Source organism: Synchiropus splendidus, chromosome 15 (assembly GCF_027744825.2).
Source record: "Synchiropus splendidus isolate RoL2022-P1 chromosome 15, RoL_Sspl_1.0, whole genome shotgun sequence".
Taxonomy (NCBI): domain Eukaryota; kingdom Metazoa; phylum Chordata; class Actinopteri; order Syngnathiformes; family Callionymidae; genus Synchiropus; species Synchiropus splendidus.
The window spans coordinates 17,206,062-17,226,670 of record NC_071348.1 but is presented as its reverse complement, the minus strand read 5'-3'; positions in this window follow the sequence as shown (position 1 = coordinate 17,226,670).

Genomic DNA, 20,609 nt, shown 5'->3' with positions numbered 1-20,609 from the left:
AATGTTCGCCTCCCACTATAGCAGAAAGTGTTTTTCTAGTAGTTGCACATCAAATCTAAGCTGTCTGAAGTGTTTTTCCAAAGTTATCAATATTTTTATGTTTGGCGTTCCGGAATCGACCTTATCTCAGGCTGAAAACGCGTTTCCTGCATTGTGGGATAACTTTGCAGGGAAGCTTCAGAACATGAAATTTTCACCTCCCACTATAGCAGAAAGTGTTTTTCTAGTAGTTGCACATCAAATCTAAGCTGTCTTGAAGTGTTTTTCTGAAGTTATCAACATTTTTATGTTTGGCGTTCCGGAACCCACCTTATCTCAGCCTGAAAACGCGTTTTACATGTTTTGCCATAACTTTGCAGGGAAGCTTCAGAACATGAACTTTTAACATCCCACTATCGCAGAAAGGGTCTTTCTAGTAGTTGCACATCAAATCTAAGCTGTCTGAAGTGTTTTTCCAAAGTTATCAATATTTTTATGTTTGGCGTTCCGGAATCAACCTTATCTCAGACTAAAAACGTGTTTTCTGCATTGTGCCATAACTTTGCAGGGAAACTTCAGAACATGGAATTTTCACCTCCGACTATAGCAGAAAGGGTCTTTCTAGTAGTTGCACACCAAATCTAAGCTGTCTGAAGTGTTTTTCCAAAGTTATCAACATCTTTATGTTTGGCTTTCTGGAACCCACCTTATCTCAGGCTGAAAACGCATTTTCTGCATTGTGCCATAACTTTGCAGGGAGACTTCAGAACATGAAATTTTCTCCCCCCCACTATAGCAGAAAGGGTATTTCTAGTAGTTGCACATCAAATCTAAGTTGTCTGAAGAGTTTTTCCAAAGTTATCAACATTCTTATGTTTGGCCTTCCGGAATCAACCTTATCTCAGACTGAAAACGTGTTTTCTGCATTGTGCCATATCTTTGCAGGGAAACTTCAGAACATGAAATTTTAACCTCGCACTATAGCAGAAAGGGTCTTTCTAGTAGTTGCACATCAAATCTAAGCTGTCGAAAGTGTTTTTCCAAAGCTATCAACATTTTTATGTTTGGCGTTACGGAATCGACCTTATCTCCGGCTGAAAACGCGTTTTCTGCATTGTGCCATAACTTTGCATGGAAGCTTCAGAACATGAAATTGTAACCTCCCACTATAGCAGAAAGGGTCTTTCTAGTCGTTGCACATCAAATCTAAGCTGTCGAAAGTGTTTTTCCAAAGTTATCAATATTTTTATGTTTGGAGTTCCGGAATCGACCTTATCTCAGGCTGAAAACGCGTTTCCTGCATTGTGGCATAACTTTGAAGGAAACTTCAGAACATGAAATTTTAACTTCGCACTATAGCAGAAAGGGTCTTTCTAGTAGTTGCACATCAAATCTAAGCTGTCTGAAGTGTTTTTCCAAAGTTATCAACATTTTTATGTTTGGCGTTCTGAAACCCACCTTATCTCAGGCTGAAAACTGTTTTCTACATTGTGCCATAACTTTGCAGGGAAGCTTCAGAACATGAAATTTTCACCTCCCACTATAGCAGAAAGGGTCTTTCTAGTAGTTGCACATCAAATCTAAGCTGTCTGAAGTGTTTTTCCAAAGTTATCAACATTCTTATGTTTGACGTTCCAGAAACAACAATCTCAGGTTGAAAACGCGTTTTACGCAATTTGCCATAACTTTGCAGGAAAGCTTCAGAACATGAAATTTTGACCTCCCACTATAGCAGAAAGGGTCTTTCTAGTAGTTGCACATCAAATCGAAGCTGTCTGATGTGTTTTTCCAAAGTTATCAACATTTTTATGTATGGCGTTCCGGAATCGACCTTATCTCTGGCTGAAAACGCGTTTCACGCATTGTGCCATAACTTTGCAGGGAACCTTTAGAATATGAAATTTTCACCTCCCACTATAGCAGAAAGGGTCTTTCTAGTAGTTGCACGTCAAATCTAAGCTGTCTGAAGTTTTTTTCGAAAGTTATCAACATTTTTATGTGTGGCGTTCCGAAATCGACCTTATCTCAGGATGAAAAATCGTTTTCTGCATTGTCCCATAACTTTCCAGGGAATCTTCAGATCATGAAATTTTGACCTCCCACTATGGCAGAAAGGGTCTTTCTAGTAGTTGCACATCAAATCTAAGGTGTCTGAACTGTTTTTCGTAAGTTATCAACATTTTTATGTTTGGCGTTCCGGAACCCACCTTATCTCAAGCTGAAAACGTGTTTTCTGCATTGTGCCATAACTTTGCAGGGAAGCTTCAGAACATGAAATGTTCACCTCCCACAAAAGCAGAAAGGGTCTTTTTAGTAGTTGCACATCAAATCTAAGCTCTCTGAAGTGTTTTTCGAAAGTTATCAACATTTTTATGTTTGGCGTTCCAGAATCGACCTTATCTCACAATGAAAAATCGTTTTCTGCATTGTCCCATAACTTTCCAGGGAAGCTTTCGAACATGAAATTTTAAACTCCCACTATAGCAGAAAGGGTCTTTCTAGTAGTTGCACATCAAATCTAAGCTGTCTGATGTGTTCTTCCAAAACTATCAACATTTTTATGTTTGGCGTTCCGGAACCCACCTTATCTCAGGCTGAAAACGCGTTTTCTGCATTGTGCCATAACTTTGCAGGGAAGCTTCAGAACATGAAATTTTCACCTCCCACTATAGCAGAAATGGTTTTTATAGTAGTTGCACATCAAATCTAAGTTGTCTGAAGTGTTTTTCGAAAGCTATCAACATTTTTTAGGTTGGCGTTCCGGAAACGACCTTATCTCGGGCTGAAAACGCGTTTTCTGCATTGTGCCATAACTTTGCAGGGAAGCTTCAGAACATGAAATTTTAACCTCCCACTGTAGCGGAAAGGGTCTTTCTAGTAGTTGCACATCAAATCTAAGCTGTCTGAAGTGTTTTTCGAAAGTTATCAACATTTTTATGTTTGGCGTTCCGGAACCCACCTTATCTCAGGCTGAAAACGCGTTTTGTGGATTGTGCCATAAATTCTCAGGGAAGATTCAGAACATGAATTTTTAAACTCCCACTGTAGCAGAAAGGGTCTTTCTAATAGTTGCACATCAAATCTAAGCTGTCTGAAGTGTTTTTCGAAAGTTATTAACATTTTTATGTTTGGCGTTCCAGAAACAACCTTATCTCAGGCTGAAAATGCTTTTTCTGCATTGTCCCATAACTTTGCAGGGAAGCTTCAGAACATGAAATTTTCACTTCCCACAATAGCAGAAAAGGTCTTTCTAGTAGTTGTTCATCAAATCTAATCTGTCTGAAGTGTTTTTTGAAAGTTATTAACATTTTTATGTTGGCGTTCCGGAACCCACCTTATCTCAGGCTGAAAATGCGTTTTCTGCATTGTCCCATAACTTTGAAGGAAAGCTTCAGAACATGAAAGTTTCACCTCCCACGATAGCAGAAAGGGTCGTTCTAGTAGTTCCACATCAAATCTAAGCTGTCTGAAGTGTTTTTCGAAAGTTATCAACATTTTTATGTTTGGCGTTCCGGAATCGACCTTATCTCAGGCTGAAAACGCGTTTTACGCATTGTCCCATAACTTTCTAGGGAAGCTTCAGAACATGAAATTTTGATCTCCGACTATGGCAGAAAGGGTCTTTCTAGAAGTTGCACATCAAATCTAAGCTGTCTGAAGTGTTGTTCCAAAGTTATCAACATTTTTACGTCTGGCGTTCCGGAACCCACCTTATCTCAGGCTGAAAACGCATTTTGTGCATTGTGCTTTAAATTCTCAGGGAAGATTCAGAACATGAATTTTTAAACTCCCACTGTAGCAGAAAGGGTCTTTCTAATAGTTGCACATCAAATCTAATCTGTCTGAAGTGTTTTTCGAAAGTTATTAACATTTTTATGTTTGGCGTTCCAGAAACAACCTTATCTCAGGCTGAAAATGATTTTTCTGCATTGTCCCATAACTTTGCAGGGAAGCTTCAGAACATGAAATTTTCACTTCCCACAATAGCAGAAAAGGTCTTTCTAGTAGTTGCTCATCAAATCTAATCTGTCTGAAGTGTTTTTCAAAAGTTATTAACATTTTTATGTTGGCGTTCCGGAACCCACCTTATCTCAGGCTGAAAATGCGTTTTCTGCATTGTCCCATAACTTTGAAGGAAAGCTTCAGAACATGAAATTTTCACCTCCCACTGTAGCAGAAAGGGTCTTTCTAGTAGTTGCACATCAAATCTAAGCTGTCTGAAGTGTTTTTCCAAAGTTATCAACATTTTTATGTTTGGCGTTCTGGAACCCACCTAATCTCAGGCTGAAAACGCGTTTCCTGCATTGTGGCATAACTTTTCAGGGAAGATTCAGAACATGAAATGTTCGCCTCCCACTATAGCAGATAGGGTCTTTCTAGTAGTTGCACATCAAATCTAAGCCGTCTGAAGTGTTTTTCCAAAGATAACACCATTTTTATGTTTGGCGTTCCAGAAACAACCTTATCTCAGGCTGAAACCGCGTTTTACGCAATTTGCCCTAACTTTGCAGGGAAGCTTCAGAACATGACATTTTCACCTCCCACTATAGCAGAAAGGGTCTTTCTAGTAGTTGCACATCAAATCTAAGCTGTCTGAAGTGTTTTTCCAAAGTTATCAACATTTTTATGTTTGGCGTTCCGGAATCAACCTTATCTCAGACTGAAAACGCGTTTTCTGCATTGTGCCATAACTTTGCAGGGAAGCTTCAGAACATGACATTTTCACCTCCCACTATAGCAGAAAGGGTCTTTCTAGTAGTTGCACATCAAATCTAAGCTGTCTGAAGTGTTTTTCCAAAGTTATCAACATTTTTATGTTTGGCGTTCCGGAATCAACCTTATCTCAGACTGAAAACGCGTTTTCTGCATTGTGCCATAACTTTGCAGGGAAGCTTCAGAACATGATATTTTCACTTCCTACTATAGCAGAAAGGGTCTTTCTCGTAGTTGCACATCAAATCTAAGCTGTCTGTAGAGTTTTTCCTGAGTTATCAACATTCTTATGTTTGGCGTTCCTCAATCGACCTTATCTCAGGCTGAAAACGCGTTTTCTGCATTGTGCCATAACTTTGCAGGGAGACTTCAGAACATAAAATTTTCTCCTCCCACTATAGCAGAAAGGGTATTTCTAGTAGTTGCACATCAAATCTAAGTTGTCTGAAGTGTTTTTCCAAAGTTATCAACATTCTTATGTTTGGCGTTCCGGAATCAACCTTATCTCAGGCTGAAAACGCGTTTTCTGCATTGTCCCATAACTTTGAAGGGAAGTTTCAAAACATGAAATTTTCACGTCGCACTATTGCAGAAAGGGTCTTTCTAGTAGTTGCACATCAAATCTAAGCTGTCTGAAGTGTTTTTCGAAAGTTTTCAACATTTTTATGTTTGGTGTTCCTGAATCGACCTTATCTCAGGCTGAAAACGCGTTTCTTGCATTGTGGCATAACTTTGCAGGGAAGCATCAGAACATGAAATTTTCACCTCCCACTGTAGCAGAAAGGGTCTTTCTAGTAGTTGCACATCAAATCTAAGCTGTCTGAAGTGTTTTTCCAAAGTTATCAACTTTTTATGTTTGGCGTTCCGGAATCGACCTTATCTCAGGCTGAAAACACGATTTACGCATTCTGCCATAGCTTTGCAGGAAAGCTTCAGAACATGAAAGTTTCACCTCCCACTATAGCAGAAAGGGTCTTTCTAGTCGTTGCACATCAAATCTAAGCTGTCTGAAGTGTTTTCCCAAAGTGATCAACATTTTTATGTTTGGCGTTCCGGAACCTACCTGGTCTCAGGCTGAAAATGCGTTTTCTGCATTGTGCCATAACTTTGCAGAGAAGCTTCAGAACATGAAATTTTCACCTCCCACTATAGCAGAAAGGGTCTTTTAAGTAGTTGCACATCAAATCTAAGCTGTCTGAAGTGTTTTTCCAAAGTTATCAACATTTTTATGTTTGGCGTTCTGAAATCAACCTCACATCAGGCTGAAATCGCTTTTAACGCATTGTGTCATAACTTTGCAGGGAAGCTTCAGAACATGATATTTTCACCTCCCACTATAGCAGAAAGGGTCTTTCGAGTAGTTGCACATCAAATCTAAGCTGTCTGAAGTGTTTTTCCAAAGTTATCAACATTTTTATGTTTGGCGTTCCAGAATCGACCTTCTCTCAGGCTGAAAACGCGTTGTCTGCATTGTGCCATAACTTTGCATGGAAGCTTCAGAACATGAAATGTTCACCTCCCACTATAGCAGAATGGGTCTTTCTAGTAGTTGCACATGAAATCTAAGCTGTCTGAAGTGTTTTTCCAAAGTTATCACCATTTTTATGTTTGGCGTTCCAGAATCGACCTTATCTCAGGCTGAAAACGCTTTTTCTGCATTGTGCCATAACTTTGCAGGGAAGCTTCAGAACATGAAATGTTCACCTCCCACTATAGCAGAAAGGGTCTTTCGAGTAGTTGCACATGAAATCTAAGCTGTCTGAAGTGTTTTTCCAAAGTTATCACCATTTTTATGTTTGGCGTTCTGGAACCCACCTTATCTCAGGCTGAAAACGCGTTTTCTGCATTGTGCAATAACTTTGCAGGGAAGCTTCACAACATGAAATGTTCACATCCCACTATAGCAGAAAGGGTCTTTCTAGTAGTTGCACATCAAATCTAAGCTGTCTGAAGTGTTTTTCGAAAGTTATCAACATTTTTATGTTTGGCGTTCCAGAATCGACATTATCTCAGGCTGAAAACGCGTTGTCTGCATTGTGCCATAACTTTGCATGGAAGCTTCCGAACATGAAATTTTCACCTCCCACTATAGCAGAAAGGGTCTTTCTAGTAGTTGCACTTCAAATCTAAGCTGTCTGAAATGTTTTTCCAAAGTTATCAACATTTTTATGTTTGGCGTTCCGGAATCGACCTTATCTCAGGCTGAAAACGCGTTTTACGCATTGTGTCATAACTTTGCAGGGAAGCTTCAGAACATGACATTTTCACCTCCCACTATAGCAGAAAGGTTCTTTGGAGTAGTTGCACATTAAATCTAAGCTGTCTGAAGTGTTGTTCCAAAGTTATCAACATTTTTATGTTTGGCGTTCCGGAACCCACCTTAACTCAGACTGGAAACGCGTTTTCGGCATTGTGCCATAACTTTGCAGGGAAGCTTCAGAACATGAAATATTCAGGTCCCACTATAGCAGAAAGGGTCTTTCTAGTAGTTGCACATCAAATCTATGCTGTCTGAAGTGTTTTTCCAAAGTTATCAACACTTTTATATTTGGCGTTCCGGAACCCACCTTATCTCAAGCTGAAAACGTGATTTCTGCATTGTGCCATAACTTTGCAGGGAAGCTTCAGAACATGAAATGTTCACCTCCCACTATAGCAGAAAGGGTCTTTCTAGTAGTTGCACATCAAATCTAAGCTGACTGAAGTGTTTTTCGAAAGCTATCAACATTTTTATGTTTGGCGTTCCAGAATCGACCTTATCTCAGGCTGAAAACGCGTTGTCTGCATTGTGCCATAACTTTGCATGGAAGCTTCCGAACATGAAATTTTAACCTCCCACTATAGCAGAAAGGGTCTTTCTGTTAGTTTCACAACAAATCTAAGCTGTCTGAAGTGTTTTTCCAAAATTATCATCATTTTTATGTTTGGCGTTCCGGAACCCACCTTATCTTAGGCTGAAAACGCGTTTTACGCGTTGTGCAATAACTTTGCAGGGAAGCTTCAGAACATGAAATGTTCACCTCCCACTATACCAAAAGGGTCTTTCTAGTAGTTGCACATCAAATCTAAGCTGTCTGAAGTGTTTTTCCAAAATTATCAACATTTTTATGTTTGGCGTTCCGGAACCCACCTTATCTCAGGCTGAAAACGCGTTTTCGGCATTGTGCCATAACTTTGCAGGGAAGCTTCAGAAAATGAAATTTTCACCTCCCACTATAGCAGAAAGGGTCTTTCTAGTAGTTGCACATCAAATCTAAGCTGTCTGAAGTGTTTTTCGAAAGTTATCAACATTTTTATGATTGGCGTTCCGGAATCGAGCTTAACTCAGGCTGAAAACGCGTTGTCTGCATTGTGACATAACTTTGCATGGAAGCTTCCGAACATGAAATTTTAACCTCCCACGATAGCAGAAAGGGTCTTTCTAGTAGTTGCACATCAAATCTAAGCTGTCTGAAGTGTTTTTCCAAAATTATCATCATTTTTATGTTTGGCGTTCCGGAACCCACCTTATCTTAGGCTGAAAACGCGTTTTACGCGTTGTGCAATAACTTTGCAGGGAAGCTTCAGAACATGAAATTTTCAGGTCCCACAATAGCAGAAAGGGTCTTTCTAGTAGTTGCACATCAAATCTAAGCTGTCTGAAGTGTTTTTCGAAAGTTATCAACATTTTTATGTTTGGCGTTCCGGAATCGACCTTATCTCAGGCTGAAAACGCGTTTTACGCATTGTGCAATAACTTTGCAGGGAAGCTTCAGAAAATGAAATTTTCACCTCCCACTATAGCAGAAAGGGTCTTTCTAGTAGTTGCACATCAAATCTAAGCTGTCTGAAGTGTTTTTCGAAAGTTATCAACATTTTTATGATTGGCGTTCCGGAATCGAGCTTAACTCAGGACGAAAAATCGTTTTCTGCATTGTCCCATGACTTTGCAGGGAAGCTTCAGAACATGAAATGTTCACCTCCCACTATAGCAGAAAGGGTCTTTCAAGTAGTTGCACATCAAATCTAAGCTGTCTGAAGTGTTTTTCAAAAGTTATCAACATTTTTATGTTTGGCGTTCGGGAACCCACGTTATCACAAGCTGAAAACGCGTTTTCTGCATTGTGCCATAACTTTGCAGGGACGCTTCAGAACATTAAATTTTCACCTCCCACTATAGCAGAAAGGGTATTTCTAGTAGTTGCACATTAAATCTAAGCTGTCTGAAGTGTTTTTCCAAAGTTATCAACATTTTTATGTTTGGCGTTCCGGAACCCACCTTATCTCAAGCTGAAAACGCGTTTTCTGCATTGTGCCATAACTTTGCAGGGAAGCTTCAGAACGTGAAATGTTCACCTCCCACTATAGCAGAAAGGGTCTTTCTAGTAGTTGCACATCAAATCTAAGCTTTCTGAAGTGTTTTTCCAAAATTATCAACATTTTTATGTTTGGCGTTCCGGAACCCACCTTATCTCAGGCTGAAAACGCGTTTTCGGCATTGTGCCATAACTTTGCAGGGAAGCTTTAGAACATGAAATGTTCACGTCCCACGATAGCAGAAAGAGTCTTTCTAGTATTTGCACATCAAATCTAGGCTGTCTGAAGTGTTTTTCGAAAGTTATCAACATTTTTATGTTTGGCGTTCCAGAATCGACCTTATCTCAGTCTGAAAACGCGTTGTCTGCATTGTGCCATAACTTTGCATGTAAGCTTTCGAAAATGAAATTTTAACTTCCCACTATAGCAGAAAGGGTCTTTCTAGTAGTTGCACATCAAATCTAAGCTGTCTGAAGTGTTTTTCGGAAGTTATCAACATCTTTATGTTTGGCGTTCCGGAACCCACCTTATCTCAGGCTAAAAACGCGTTTTCGGCATTGTGCCATAACTTTGCAGGGAAGCTTCAAAACATGAAATTTTCACGTCCCACTATAGCAACAAGGGTATTTCTAGTAGTTGCACATCAAATCTAAGCTGTCTGAAGTGTTTTTCGAAAGTTATCAACATTTTTATGTTTGGCGTTCTGGAACCCACCTTATCACAAGCTGAAATCTCGTTTTCTGCATTGTGCCATAACTTTGCAGGGAAGCTTCAGAACATGAAATGTTCACCTCCCACTATAGCAGAAAGGGTCTTTCTAATAGTTGCACATCAAATCTAAGCTGTCTGAAGTGTTGTTCCAAAGTGATCAACATTTTTATGTTTAGCGTTCCGGAATCGACCTTATCTCAAGCTGAAAACGCGTTTTACGCATTGTGCCATAACTTTGCAGGGAACCTTTAGAACATGAAATTTTCACCTCCCACTATAGCAGAAAGGGTCTTTCTAGTAGTTGCACATCAAATCTAAGCTGTCTGAAGTATTTTTCGAAAGTTATCAACATTTTTATGTGTGGCGTTCCAGAATCGACCTTATCTCAGGCTGAAAACGCGTTGTCTGCATTGTGACATAACTTTGCATGGAAGCTTCCGAACATGAAATTTTAACCTCCCGCTATAGCAGAAAGGGTCTTTCTAGTAGTTGCACATCAAATCTAAGCTGTCTGAAGTGTTTTTCCAAAGTTATCAACATTTTTATGTTTGGCGTTCCGGAACCCACCTTATCTCACGCTGAAAACAGGTTTTCTGCATTGTGCCATAACTTTGCAGGGAAGCTTCAGAACATGGAATTTTCACGTCCCACTATAGCAGAAAGGGTCTTTCTAGTAGTTGCAAATCAAATCTACGCTGTCTGAAGTGTTTTTCGAAAGTTTTCAACATTTTTATGTTTGGTGTTCCTGAATCGACCTTATCACAAGCTGAAAACGCGTTTTCTGCATTGTGCCATAACTTTGCAGGAAAGCTTCAGAAAATGAAATTTTCACCTCCCACTATAGCAGAAAGGGTCTTTCTAGTAGTTGCACATCAAATGTAAGCTGTCTGAAGTGTTTTTCCAAAGTTATCAACATTTTTACGTTTGGCGTTTCGGAAACCACCTTATCTCAGACTGAAAACGCGTTTTCTGCATTGTGCCATAACTTCTCAGGGAAGCTTCAGAACATGAAATGTTCACGTCCCACTATAGCAGAAAGGGTCTTTCTAGTAGTTGCACATCAAATCTAAGCTGTCTGAAGTGTTTTTCCAAAATTATCAACATTTTTATGTTTGGCGTTCCGGAACCCACCTTATCTCAGGCTGAAAACGCGTTTTCGGCATTGTGCCATAACTTTGCAGGGAAGCTTCAGAACATGAAATTTTCAGGTCCCACTGTAGCAGAATGGGTCTTTCTAGTAGTTGCACATTAAATCTGAGCTGTCTGAAGTGTTGTTCGAAGGCTATCAAAATTTTTACGTTTGGCGTTTCGGAAACCACCTTATCTCAGGCTTAAAACGCGTTTTCTGCATTGTGCCATAACTTCTCAGGGACGCTTCAGAACATGAAATGTTCACCTCCCACTATAGCAGAAAGGGTCTTTCTAGTAGTTGCACATCAAATCTAAGCTGTCTGAAGTGTTTTTCCTAAATTATCAACATTTTTATGTTTGGCGTTCCGGAACCCACATTATCTCAAGCTGAAAACGCGTTTTCTGCATTGTGCCATAACTTTGCAGGGAAGCTTCAGAACATGAAATGTTCACCTCCCACTACAGCAGAAAGGGTCTTTCTCGTAGTTGCACAACAAATCTTAGCTGTCTGAAGTGTTTTTCCAAAATTATCAACATTTTTATGTTTGCCGTTTCGGAAACCACCTAATCTCAGACTGAAAACGCGTTTTCTGCATTGTGCCATAACTTTGCAGGGAAGCTTCAGAACATGAAATGTTCACCTCCCACTATAGCAGAAAGGGTCTTTCTAGTAGTTGCACATCAAATCTAAGCTGTCTGAAGTGTTTTTCAAAAGTTATCAACATTTTTATGTTTGGCGTTCGGGAACCCACGTTATCACAAGCTGAAAACGCGTTTTCTGCATTGTGCAATAACTTTGCAGGGACGCTTCAGAACATTAAATTTTCACCTCCCACTTTTGCAGAAAGGGTATTTCTAGTAGTTGCACATTAAATCTAAGCTGTCTGAAGTGTTTTTCCAAAGTTATCAACATTTTTACGTTTGGCGTTCCGGAACCCACCTTATCTCAAGCTGAAAACGCGTTTTCTGCATTGTGCCATAACTTTGCGGGGAATCTTCAGAACGTGAAATGTTCACCTCCCACTATAGCAGAAAGGGTCTTTCTAGTAGTTGCACAAATCAAATCTAAGCTGTCTGAAGTGTTGTTCCAAAGTTATCAACATTTTTATGTTTGGCGTTCCGGAACCCACCTTATCTCAAGCTGAAAACGCGTTTTCTGCATTGTGCCATAACTTTGCAGGCAAGCTTCAGAACATGAAATGTTCACCTCCCACTATAGCAGAAAGGGTCTTTCTAGTAGTTGCACATCAAATCTAAGCTTTCTGAAGTGTTTTTCGAAAGTTATCAACATTTTTATGTTTGGCGTTCCGGAATCGACCTTATCTCAGGCTGAAAACGCGTTTTACGCATTGTGCCATAACTTTGCAGGGAAGCTTCAGAAAATGAAATTTTCACCACCCACTATAGCAGAAAGGGTCTTTCTAGTAGTTGCACATTAAATCTAAGCTGTCAGAAGTTTGTTCAAAAGTAATCAACATTTCTACGTTTGGCGTTTTGGAAACCACCTTATCTCAGGCTGAAAACGCGTTTTCTGCATTGTGCCATAACTTCTCAGGGAAGCTTCAGAACATGAAATGTTCACCTCCCACTATAGCAGAAAGGGTCTTTCTAGTAGTTGCACGTCAAATCTAAGCTGTCTGAAGTGTTTTTCCAAAGTTATCAACATTTTTATGTTTGGCGTTCCGGAACCCACCTTAAACCTTAAAACACGTTTTCTGCATTGTGCCATAACTTTGCAGGGAAGCTTCACAACATGAAATGTTCACCTCCCACTATCGCAGAAAGGGTCTTTCTAGTAGTTGCACATCAAATCTAAGCTGTCTGAAGTGTTTTTCCAAAGTTATCAACATTTTTTTGTTTGGCGTTCCGGAATCGACCTTATTTCAAGATGAAAAATCGTTTTCTGCATTGTCCCATAACTTTGCAGGGAAGCTTTAGAACATGAAATTTTCACGTCCCACTATAGCAGAAAGAGTCTTTCTAGTATTTGCACATCAAATCTAGGCTGTCTGAAGTGTTTTTCGAAAGTTATCAACATTTTTATGTTTGGCGTTCCAGAATCGACCTTATCTCAGGCTGAAAACGCGTTGTCTGCATTGTGCCATAACTTTGCATGTAAGCTTTCGAACATGAAATTTTAACTTCCCACTATAGCAGAAAGGGTCTTTCTAGTAGTTGCACATCAAATCTAAGCTGTCTGAAGTGTTTTTCGAAAGTTATCAACATTTTTATGTTTGGCGTTCCGGAACCCACCTTATCTCAGGCTAAAAACGCGTTTTCGGCATTGTGCCATAACTTTGCAGGGAAGCTTCAAAACATGAAATTTTCACGTCCCACTATAGCAACAAGGGTATTTCTAGTAGTTGCACATCAAATCTAAGCTGTGTGAAGTGTTTTTCGAAAGTTATCAACATTTTTATGTTTGGCGTTCTGGAACCCACCTTATCACAAGCTGAAATCTCGTTTTCTGCATTGTGCCATAACTTTGCAGGGAAGCTTCAGAACATGAAATGTTCACCTCCCACTATAGCAGAAAGGGTCTTTCTAATAGTTGCACATCAAATCTAAGCTGTCTGACGTGTTTTTCCAAAGTAATGAACATTTTTATGTATGGCGTTGCGGAATCGACCTTATGTCAGGCTGAAAACGCGTTTTACGCATTGTGCCATAACTTTGCAGGGAACCTTTAGAACATGAAATTTTCACCTCCCACTATAGCAGAAAGGGTCTTTCCAGTAGTTGCACATCAAATCTAAACTGTCTGAAGTGTTGTTCCAAAGTGATCAACATTTTTACGTTTGGCGTTTCGGAACCCACCTTATCTCAGGCTGAAAACGCGTTTTCTGCATTGTGCCATAACTTCTCAGGGAAGCTTCAGAACATGAAATGTTCACCTCCCACTATAGCAGAAAGGGTCTTTCTAGTAGTTGCACATCAAATCTAAGCTGTCTGAAGTGTTTTTCCAAAGTTATCAACATTTTTATGTTTAGCGTTCCGGAATCGACCTTATCTCAGGCTGAAAACGCGTTTTACGCATTGTGCCATAACTTTGCAGGGAACCTTTAGAACATGAAATTTTCACCTCCCACTATAGCAGAAAGGGTCTTTCTAGTAGTTGCACATCAAATCTAAGCTGTCTGACGTGTTTTTCGAAAGTTATCAACATTTTTATGTTTGGCGTTCCAGAATCGACCTTATCTCAGGCTGAAAACGCGTTGTCTGCATTGTGACATAACTTTGCATGGAAGCTTCCGAACATGAAATTTTAACCTCCCGCTATAGCAGAAAGGGTCTTTCTAGTAGTTGCACATCAAATCTAAGCTGTCTGAAGTGTTTTTCCAAAGTTATCTACATTTTTATGTTTGGCGTTCCGGAATCGACCTTATCTCAGTCTGAAAACGCGTTTTACGCATTGTGCCATAACTTTGCAGGGAACCTTTAGAACATGAAATGTTCACCTCCCACTATAGCAGAAAGGGTATTTCTAGTAGTTGCACATTAAATCTAAGCTGTCTGACGTGTTTTTCCAAAGTAATGAACATTTTTATGTATGGCGTTGCGGAATCGACCTTATGTCAGGCTGAAAACGCGTTTTACGCATTGTGCCATAACTTTGCAGGGAACCTTTAGAACATGAAATTTTCACCTCCCACTATAGCAGAAAGGGTCTTTCCAGTAGTTGCACATCAAATCTAAACTGTCTGAAGTGTTGTTCCAAAGTGATCAACATTTTTACGTTTGGCGTTTCGGAACCCACCTTATCTCAGGCTGAAAACGCGTTTTCTGCATTGTGCCATAACTTCTCAGGGAAGCTTCAGAACATGAAATGTTCACCTCCCACTATAGCAGAAAGGGTCTTTCTAGTAGTTGCACATCAAATCTAAGCTGTCTGAAGTGTTTTTCCAAAGTTATCAACATTTTTATGTTTAGCGTTCCGGAATCGACCTTATCTCAGGCTGAAAACGCGTTTTACGCATTGTGCCATAACTTTGCAGGGAACCTTTAGAACATGAAATTTTCACCTCCCACTATAGCAGAAAGGGTCTTTCTAGTAGTTGCACATCAAATCTAAGCTGTCTGACGTGTTTTTCGAAAGTTATCAACATTTTTATGTTTGGCGTTCCAGAATCGACCTTATCTCAGGCTGAAAACGCGTTGTCTGCATTGTGACATAACTTTGCATGGAAGCTTCCGAACATGAAATTTTAACCTCCCGCTATAGCAGAAAGGGTCTTTCTAGTAGTTGCACATCAAATCTAAGCTGTCTGAAGTGTTTTTCCAAAGTTATCTACATTTTTATGTTTGGCGTTCCGGAATCGACCTTATCTCAGTCTGAAAACGCGTTTTACGCATTGTGCCATAACTTTGCAGGGAACCTTTAGAACATGAAATGTTCACCTCCCACTATAGCAGAAAGGGTATTTCTAGTAGTTGCACATTAAATCTAAGCTGTCTGAAGTGTTTTTCCAAAGTTATCAACATTTTTATGTTTGGCGTTCCGGAACCCACCTTATCTCACGCTGAAAACAGGTTTTCTGCATTGTGCCATAACTTTGCAGGGAAGCTTCAGAACATGAAAATTTCACCTCCCACTATAGCAGAAAGGGTCTTTCTAGTAGTTGCACATCAAATCTAAGCTTTCTGAAGTGTTTTTCCAAAATTATCAACATTTTTATGTTTGGCGTTCCGGAACCCACCTCATCTCAGGCTGAAAACGCGTTTTACGCATTGTGCCATAACTTTGCAGGGAAGCTTCAGAACATGAAATGTTCACCTCCCACTATAGCAGAAAGGGTCTTTCTAGTAGTTGCACGTCAAATCTAAGCTGTCTGAAGTGAATTTCAAAAGTTATCAACATTTTTATGTTTGGCGTTCCGGAACCCACCTTAAACCTGCAAACGCGTTTTCTGCATTGTGCCATAACTTTGCAGGGAAGCTTCAGAACATGAAATGTTCATCTACCACTATAGCAGAAAGGGTTTTTCTAGTAGTTGCACATCAAATCTAAGCTGTCTGAAGTGTTTTTCCAAAGTTATCAACAATTTATGTTTGGCGTTCCGGAACCCACCTTATCTCACGCTGAAAACAGGTTTTCTGCATTGTGCCATAACTTTGCAGGGAAGCTTCAGAACATGAAATTTTCACGTCCCACTATAGCAGAAAGGGTCTTTCTAGTAGTTGCTAATCAAATCTACGCTGTCTGAAGTGTTTTTCGAAAGTTTTCAACATTTTTATGTTTGGTGTTCCTGAATCGACCTTATCTCAGGCTGAAAACGCGTTTCCTGCATTGTGCCATAACTTTGCAGGGAATCTTCAGAACATGAAATGTTCACCTCCCACTATAGCAGAAAGGGTCTTTCTAGTAGTTGCACATCAAATGTAAGCTGTCTGAAGTGTTTTTCCAAAGTTATCAACATTTTTACGTTTGGCGTTTCGGAAACCACCTTATCTCAGACTGAAAACGCGTTTTCTGCATTGTGCCATAACTTCTCAGGGAAGCTTCAGAACATGAAATGTTCACGTCCCACTATAGCAGAAAGGGTCTTTCTAGTAGTTGCACATCAAATCTAAGCTGTCTGAAGTGTTTTTCCAAAATTATCAACATTTTTATGTTTGGCGTTCCGGAACCCACCTTATCTCAGGCTGAAAACGCGTTTTCGGCATTGTGCCATAACTTTGCAGGGAAGCTTCAGAACATGAAATTTTCAGGTCCCACTGTAGCAGAATGGGTCTTTCTAGTAGTTGCACATTAAATCTGAGCTGTCTGAAGTGTTGTTCGAAAGCTATCAAAATTTTAACGTTTGGCGTTTCGGAAACCACCTTATCTCAGGCTGAAAACGCGTTTTCTGCATTGTGCCATAACTTCTCAGGGACGCTTCAGAACATGAAATGTTCACCTCCCACTATAGCAGAAAGGGTCTTTCTAGTAGTTGCACATCAAATCTATGCTGTCTGAAGTGTTTTTCCAAAGTTAACCACATTTTTATGTTTGCCGTTCCGGAACCCACCTTATCTCAAGCTGAAAACGCGTTTTCTGCATTGTGCCATAAATTTGCAGGGAAGCTTCAGAACATGAAATTTTCACGTCCCACTATAGCAGAAAGGTTCTTTCTAGTAGTTGCACATCAAATCTAAGCTGTCTGAAATGTTTTTCCAAAGTTATCAACATTTTTTCGTTTGGCGTTCCAGTATCGATCTTATCTCAGGCTGAAAACGCGTTGTCTGCATTGTGCCATAACTTTGCATGGAAGCTTCCGAACATGAAATTTTAACCTCCCACTATATCAGAAAGGGTCTTTCTAGTAGTTGCAGATCAAATCTAAGCTGTCTGAAGTGTTTTTCCAAAGTTATCAACATTTTTATGTTTGGCGTTCCATAATCGACGTTATCTTAGGCTGAAAACGCGTTTTACGCATTGTGCCATAACTTTGCAGGGAAGCTTCAGAACATGAAATGTTCACCTCCCACTATAGCAGAAAGGGTCTTTCTAGTAGTTGCACATCAAATCTAAGCTGTCTGATGTGTTTTTCCAAAGTTATCAACATTTTTATGTTTGGCGTTCCGGAACCCACCTTATCTCAAGCTGAAAACGCGTTTTCTGCATTGTGCCATGACTTTGCAGGGAAGCTTCAGAACATGAAATGTTCACCTCCCACTATAGCAGAAAGGGTATTTCTAGTAGTTGCACATCAAATCTAAGCTGTCTGAAGTGTTTTTCCTAAATTATCAACATTTTTATGTTTGGCGTTCCGGAACCCACATTATCTCAAGCTGAAAACGCGTTTTCTGCATTGTGCCATAACTTTGCAGGGAAGCTTCAGAACATGAAATGTTCACCTCCCACTACAGCAGAAAGGGTCTTTCTCGTAGTTGCACAACAAATCTTAGCTGTCTGAAGTGTTTTTCCAAAATTATCAACATTTTTATGTTTGCCGTTTCGGAAACCACCTAATCTCAGACTGAAAACGCGTTTTCTGCATTGTGCCATAACTTTGCAGGGAAGCTTCAGAACATGAAATGTTCACCTCCCACTATAGCAGAAAGGGTCTTTCTAGTAGTTGCACATCAAATCTAAGCTGTCTGAAGTGTTTTTCAAAAGTTATCAACATTTTTATGTTTGGCGTTCGGGAACCCACGTTATCACAAGCTGAAAACGCGTTTTCTGCATTGTGCCATAACTTTGCAGGGACGCTTCAGAACATTAAATTTTCACCTCCCACTATAGCAGAAAGGGTATTTCTAGTAGTTGCACATTAAATCTAAGCTGTCTGAAGTGTTTTTCCAAAGTTATCAACATTTTTACGTTTGGCGTTCCGGAACCCACCTTATCTCAAGCTGAAAACGCGTTTTCTGCATTGTGCCATAACTTTGCAGGGAAGCTTCAGAACGTGAAATGTTCACCTCCCACTATAGCAGAAAGGGTCTTTCTAGTAGTTGCACAAATCAAATCTAAGCTGTCTGAAGTGTTGTTCCAAAGTTATCAACATTTTTATGTTTGGCGTTCCGGAACCCACCTTATCTCAAGCTGAAAACGCGTTTTCTGCATTGTGCCATAACTTTGCAGGCAAGCTTCAGAACATGAAATGTTCACCTCCCACTATAGCAGAAAGGGTCTTTCTAGTAGTTGCACATCAAATCTAAGCTTTCTGAAGTGTTTTTCGAAAGTTATCAACATTTTTATGTTTGGCGTTCCGGAATCGACCTTATCTCAGGCTGAAAACACGTTTTACGCATTGTGCCATAACTTTGCAGGGAAGCTTCAGAAAATGAAATTTTCACCACCCACTATAGCAGAAAGGGTCTTTCTAGTAGTTGCACATTAAATCTAAGCTGTCAGAAGTTTGTTCAAAAGTAATCAACATTTCTACGTTTGGCGTTTTGGAAACCACCTTATCTCAGGCTGAAAACGCATTTTCTGCATTGTGCCATAACTTCTCAGGGAAGCTTCAGAACATGAAATGTTCACCTCCCACTATAGCAGAAAGGGTCTTTCTAGTAGTTGCACGTCAAATCTAAGCTGTCTGAAGTGTTTTTCCAAAGTTATCAACATTTTTATGTTTTGCGTTCCGGAACCCACCTTAAACCTTAAAACACGTTTTCTGCATTGTGCCATAACTTTGCAGGGAAGCTTCACAACATGAAATGTTCACCTCCCACTATCGCAGAAAGGGTCTTTCTAGTAGTTGCACATCAAATCTAAGCTGTCTGAAGTGTTTTTCCAAAGTTATCAACATTTTTTTGTTTGGCGTTCCGGAATCGACCTTATTTCAAGATGAAAAATCGTTTTCTGCATTGTCCCATAACTTTGCAGGGAATCTTTAGAACATGAAATTTTCACGTCCCACTATAGCAGAAAGAGTCTTTCTAGTATTTGCACATCAAATCTAGGCTGTCTGAAGTGTTTTTCGAAAGTTATCAACATTTTTATGTTTGGCGTTCCAGAATCGACCTTATCTCAGGCTGAAAACGCGTTGTCTGCATTGTGCCATAACTTTGCATGTAAGCTTTCGAACATGAAATTTTAACTTCCCACTATAGCAGAAAGGGTCTTTCTAGTAGTTGCACATCAAATCTAAGCTTTCTGAAGTGTTTTTCGAAAGTTATCAACATTTTTATGTTTGGCGTTCCGGAATCGACCTTATCTCAGGCTGAAAACACGTTTTACGCATTGTGCCATAACTTTGCAGGGAAGCTTCAGAAAATGAAATTTTCACCACCCACTATAGCAGAAAGGGTCTTTCTAGTAGTTGCACATTAAATCTAAGCTGTCAGAAGTTTGTTCAAAAGTAATCAACATTTCTACGTTTGGCGTTTTGGAAACCACCTTATCTCAGGCTGAAAACGCGTTTTCTGCATTGTGCCATAACTTCTCAGGGAAGATTCAGAACATGAAATGTTCACCTCCCACTATCGCAGAAAGGGTCTTTCTAGTAGTTGCACATCAAATCTAAGCTGTCTGAAGTGTTTTTCCAAAGTTATCAACATTTTTTTGTTTGGCGTTCCGGAATCGACCTTATTTCAAGATGAAAAATCGTTTTCTGCATTGTCCCATAACTTTGCAGGGAATCTTTAGAACATGAAATTTTCACGTCCCACTATAGCAGAAAGAGTCTTTCTAGTATTTGCACATCAAATCTAGGCTGTCTGAAGTGTTTTTCGAAAGTTATCAACATTTTTATGTTTGGCGTTCCAGAATCGACCTTATCTCAGTCTGAAAACGCGTTGTCTGCATTGTGCCATAACTTTGCATGTAAGCTTTCGAAAATGAAATTTTAACTTCCGACTATAGCAGAAAGGGTCTTTTTAGTAGTTGCACATCAAATCTAAGCTGTCTGAAGTGTTTTTCGGAAGTTATCAACATCTTTATGTTTGGCGTTCCGGAACCCACCTTATCTCAGGCTAAAAACGCGTTTTCGGCATTGTGCCATAACTTTGCAGGGAAGCTTCAAAACATGAAATTTTCACGTCCCACTATAGCAACAAGGGTATTTCTAGTAGTTGCACATCAAATCTAAGCTGTGTGAAGTGTTTTTCGAAAGTTATCAACATTTTTATGTTTGGCGTTCTGGAACCCACCTTATCACAAGCTGAAATCTCGTTTTCTGCATTGTGCCATAACTTTGCAGGGAAGCTTCAGAACATGAAATGTTCACCTCCCACTATAGCAGAAAGGGTCTTTCTAATAGTTGCACATCAAATCTAAGCTGTCTGAAGTGTTGTTCCAAAGTGATCAACATTTTTATGTTTAGCGTTCCGGAATCGACCTTATCTCAGGCTGA